This window comes from Neofelis nebulosa, chromosome 2 (assembly GCF_028018385.1).
Source record: "Neofelis nebulosa isolate mNeoNeb1 chromosome 2, mNeoNeb1.pri, whole genome shotgun sequence".
Classification (NCBI taxonomy): domain Eukaryota; kingdom Metazoa; phylum Chordata; class Mammalia; order Carnivora; family Felidae; genus Neofelis; species Neofelis nebulosa.
The window spans coordinates 201,587,774-201,593,382 of NC_080783.1; the positions used below are offsets into that span (position 1 = coordinate 201,587,774).

At 45.1% G+C, this 5,609-nt stretch overlaps 1 pseudogene; it reads left to right on the forward strand.

The window, feature by feature from the left end:
- Positions 1–4,103: 4,103 nt before the first annotated feature.
- LOC131493629 (large ribosomal subunit protein uL15-like) lies at positions 4,104–4,556 on the forward strand (annotated as a pseudogene).
- The last annotated feature ends 1,053 nt before the right edge of the window (positions 4,557–5,609 follow it).

The following is a 5,609-nucleotide window of genomic DNA, read 5'->3' on the forward strand; positions in this document are numbered from 1 at the left end:
TCGTGGGTTCGAGCCCCGCGTCGGGCTCTGTCTGTGCTGACGGCTCAGAGCCTGGAGCCTGCTTTGGATTCTGTGTCTCCCTCTCTCTCTGCCCCTCCCCCGCTTGTGCTCTGCCTCTCTCAGCCTCTCAAAAATAAATAAATGTTTAAAAAATATATATTTAAAATTTTTAAAAAGATTAGTAATTTTGATGAAAGAAATCAAGAAAAATATATTCTAAGTATGTTAATGCTCTTCAGCCAAAGACCAGTAGAAACACACCTATAGATAAACAAATTGGATTTATTACTCATTGCAGTGAGAAGTGACACCACTGGGAATCATGGGATATCTCACAGGGTATTGCAGGGGAGGGGCAGAGAGAGAGGAAGAGAATCCCAAGCAGGCTCCGTGCTCAGGGCAAAGCCCCATGTGGGGCTTGATCTCACATACAGGGGAGATCCTGACCCGAGCAGAAATCAAGAGTCAGATGCTTAACCGACTGAGCCGCCCAGGTGCCCCTACAAATAGCCTTTTATAGGATCAGGCCTGATGGTGAATGACTTGGGGGAAAGTCTAGCAAGGTGGTCACGTTCTGGATGTTAAAAAGCAAGGGCAATTCTATGACTGGGAATCTCAATACATAAATCTTATCCATAGGGATAGGAGACTAGCACAAGGGTAAAACTAACCGTTAAGAAGTAGCAGGCACTCGGGGCGCCTGGGTGGCTCGGTCGGTTAAACATCCCCGACCCTCTTATCGCTTCTCGGCCTTTTGTCTAAGATCAAGTGAAGCATCCCCGACTCTTGATTTCGACTCAGGTTATGATCTCATGATTTGTCATGAGTTGGAGCCCTGCCTCGGGCTCTGCGCTGACAGCACGGAGCCTGCTTAGGATTCTCTCTCTCCCTCTCTCTGCCCTTCCCCTGCTCATGTTTTCTCTCTCTCTCAAAATAAATAAATAAGCATTCAAAAAGCTTTTTAAAAAAAAGATGTAGCAGTCCCTCATTTTAGCGAAGGGAAAAAGGGTAGTTTGATATTTTGTGGGAGGCACAGTGACTTTGTTGTCGTCTGTGTTAAGATAAAATATAAAGTAGCCTTGTTTTGTCTCATCATGGTCTCAGAGTAACATCTGAGATTGGTATTCTGTGAGATCATTCATGTTCAATAACATGGTCTAGCTGTGAGCTACAGGCCAGCCCTTTCTCTCTTTTATATGGAATAAATATAAAATAATTCACTAATTATGTATATGTTTTCTTTATTCCTTGTCCAAATATTTCCAGTCCATCACGAGAACACCCAAATAGGTGGTATGATAATGAAAGGCGTTTATTTTGATAGATTTTCACTCATATAAAAATTATAGGTCTACACATATTTCTTATTTTGTCATTATGAAGGTCTATTAAGATATAAAGATGGAATATATTTCAAATGATAGGTTGTGTCTTCATTTGGAGTTTTTTAATATTTAGACATGTAACAGGTGCATTTACACCTTTGTCCCAGGCTCTGTAGATGTGAATGGTGGACATTTCCTTTTCACTCAACACATGCTGATTTTCCCTCAGAACTCACCACCCCAGCTCAGAAAGCAAATGGATTCAGAATAGTGAGGATATCCAAGATACCTCCAGAATTCAAGCATTTCTCACACCCCTGTTCCCAATACTCTAGGGTTCAAGCCATCCTAATTGCTTGCCTGGTGTGGTGGAATTTGTTTTTGTCAGCTTAGCTGAGCTGGAACTGTGTTTCCCAGAATTCCCTTTCTTGTGTAGTTTTGGGTGAGAATTTGCCCCCTAGAGAGAGATTTAGGCAGGATTTGGAGGCAGAAGTGAGGCTGCGGCCAAGCTTACTCTTGGAAGGCTGGTACAGGGTCAGATGCTGCTGTAGCTCATGAACATTTTCTCCGATCTGCTGGCTCCCCTGGTCAGTGTCAGGCAGCAGCCAGGCCCACATGTCCTCTAGCAACCCCTGGTTCTCTACCTTCCGCTTCTCCAGCTCCAGGGTTAACTGTGTGTGTCTATGAAGGGCATCGGCTTCTATCACTGGTCATCAAAATGGAGGCTTGAAGGTGAGGAGAGACCAACAGGAGGCCTAGCTTGTCCTTGTGGGTTCCAGTTCATCTTCAGGGGTCCAGTTTGACCTTGACATCCACGACTTCGTGTCCATCTTTCAGAACCGCCTTATTGATTTCTAGCTCAACACCGGATACACAAGTAACAACTGTGTGGAAACCGCTTAACCAACCCTCATAATTGTGTAAGGTTAAATACCTATAATAAAACCTCAATTTTATATCGCTCCTAATGGTTCTGCTTCTCTGATACAACCCTGGTCAATATACCTGGACTTTTTGCAGTTGACTCTGTCCGTGCCCTCCTGGGCAGCCAGAGTCAACCTGTTAAAATTTGCCAGACATGTCCCTCTGTTCAAATCCTTCCCATCTCATTCTAAGTAAATGCTAGTCTTTATTCTAACTGTCCCAGACTCAGTTTAGATGTCTCCCAGCGGTCAATATCCTTGGCGTTACCGGATGCCTCAGCATCATCAGGAGGCAAATGCTAGCCTTTGGCATGAACTCAAATAAGCCTGCTATAGTGGAATCAGAGAAGCTTTGGCATTCACGTCTGACCCATCTGGACTCATAAAGGCTCTGGCTTGCCCAGAAACAGCCCAGTGGAATGAGTTCACACGATTCCAAAGCTCAGACTGTTAGGACCCTGTTCATGACCATGAGACTAGACAATGAAAAATGAAAAATTGCTGAGAGGTGAATTCCTCCCTATCCTTCCTTCTTATGGTCTATTCTAAGACATGGTGGCTCTGTGTGACCTCTTTGAAGAGATCCCACGTGACTGAACAACTGGCTTTGATTTTTGTGGGACCCTGGCCAGCTAAGTGATGCGCAAGCTTATATTTCTTTCCTTCCTTCTCCGTTTCACTTCTCCTTTCCCCTGGCTTTGGGGATTGCAACTCCCAAGAAAGTATTAGCATACAACCTTCAATTCAGGCTTCAATTCATTTTCTAGGGAACATAGGCTGACATTTAGTACCAGAAGAGGTCCTAGAAAAAAGGCCTTCAGAGTGTGAGTCTGTGGTGGTTCTTCTCACTTATGTGAAGGCAGTAGGGATCTCATTGCTGGTAGCACGTGCAGTGGTACTAACCTTGGCTTTCAGTGGGCATCACAGTTATGAACGCTTTCTCTTGTGGTGCAGGAAAGAGTAGGTAGAAAACTACATCCAGGATCAGGTAGGTGATAAGTGGCATGGTTGCAAAGAAGTCTAAATGTGCAACTTTAGCCCACCTCCTATGTCAGAGTCAAGGTCCTGACAAGGAAAAAGTAGGACCCTGAGACCCGGGATAGGGACATTAGAGTAGACAAATCTAAGAGCCTTTATCTCATAAATTCTCCTGAGTTTTCCTGGGTGGGAGAGCCACCCCTGCCCTCTTGCCAAGGAAGAACATTTTCCCCTTTCCTTGAGACTATGCAATAATTTCACATGAAGCAGGTGCCTCATAAGATGACACTTATTCTCCTCAAAACCTGCTCCCATTACCTCCTCAAATAACTAGGGTCAGTTCCTGGCAAATCCTGAGTGGGAAAACTTAAGTCCAGACCTGGGAAAAATAAGCTACACATCAGAGGAATCGAAAGACCTAGCTAATATATGTAGGAGAGATCTTGGGGGTTTTGGACATGGCAGTGAGGGGCAGCATGGCAGAATAGAAGACTGACTAATAAGGAACACATCATCATGGACCACTGTCCCGTAACTCAGGCTTCAATATATTTTTTAAAGATTTTATTCTGAAGTAATCTCTACAACCAATGTGGGGCTTAAACCCGTAAGGGTGAGTTCAAGAGTTACATGTTCCACCAACTGAGCCAACCAGGTGCCCCTCAGCCTTCAATAATCTTGCAAGGATAGCTAGACCTGGTCTCTGGTAGATAGTTTCCAAAGATGGTCACCATCAGTTCCTTCCCTTCCTCTATATACACGCCACTCCTCACATCAAGAGACGGAGTCTGTTTTCCTCTTCTCCTTGAACTTGGATTGGCCTTGTAACCTGCCTTAACTAACAGAATATGGCAGCTCTTTCGTCTGGGCTGCCAATATGCCATCCAGACTGAGGAAGACCCGGAAACTTGGGGGCCATGTGAGCCATGGCCATGGCCACATCGGCAAGCACCAGAAACACCCAGGAGGCCAGGGTCATGCTGGTGGCATGCATCATGACAGGATCAACCTTGACAAATATCACCCAGGCTACTTTGGAAAAGTTGGTAGGAGGCATCACCACTTAGAGAAGAACCAGAGCTTCCGCCCAACTGTCAATCTTGATAAACTGTGGACCTTGGTCCTTGAGCAGATATACCCATGTCTGCCAAAAACAAGACAGGAGCTGGTCCTCGCATCGATGTGGTGCGATCGGGCTACTACAGAGTTTTGGGAAAGGGCAAGCTCCCCAAACAGCCTGTCTTCGTGAAGGCCAAATTCTTCAGTAGAAGAGCCAAGGAGAAGATTAAAGGTGTGGAGGGAGCCTGTGTCCTGGGAACTTAAAGCCACAACAGAGGGAGGTTCATTAAATACTAACAAGTGCTTTTCAAAGAGAGAGAGAGAGAGAGCGAGAGAGCGAGAGAGCGAGAGAGAGAGAGAATATGGTAGAAGTGACACTGTTCTCGTTCCAGACCTAAAGTTTAAGAAGATCAACAGTTCCCATTTCCTCCCTCTTAGAAGCCAGCCACCACGTATGTAAGAAGTCCAACCACACTGAGACCCTCATACTGTGAGGGAGTACAAGCCAGCCATGTGGAGACACCATATTAAGAGAGATAACTGGCCAGTCCCTGGGTGTTCCATCCATTCCAGTTGAAGTGCTATTTGTGTAAGTGAAAAGGACACCTTGGATATTTCTTCTCCCACAAACACCTGCAAACACTGCATGAAGCATATGGACACCCAACTAAGCCTAACCCAGATTGCAGAATTGTGAGAAATGATAAATTGCTGTTGTTCTACGTCTTTAAAGTTTTTTTGGGGGGGGTTGTTATTCAGCAAGAAATAATTGAAATATGGTTTAATACTTTGCAAGGATTGTTCTGTAAAGCAGGATGATGGCTTACAACAAATGAGGTCAAGATGCCAGGACTTCCATGGTAGAGTGCTTAAGAAGAGGTCAGAAAGTTCAGGGAGAGGGGTGCCTGGCTGGCTCAGTCAGAAGAGCATGCTACTCTTGAGCATGAGTTCAAGCCCTACGTTGGATGTAGAGATTACTTAGACAAATAAAACTTAAAAAAAAAGAAAGAGAGAAATTTCAGGGAGGTGGGAATGAAAGATCTAAGAGCTCAGCACCTGACTATGTTCTCTAGAAGGGCCAAGAGGACACTCTTTTTACTAAGGCGATAAGGGGTTCACTGAGAAAGGGGACAGCAGCATCTCTAGCTCAGTGGTGTCTGTCTTCAGTAGGCTGAGAAGAAGAGTAGGAGATGATGCCGTGGAACTGGGATCCCTAATATCAACAGTCATGTTGGGATTCCAGAATGCCAAATGTGGCATCCAAGGCCAGGTCAATATGATTTCTATCATGGGCAGCAAGCTCAAAGCGACAATGAGGGTGCCC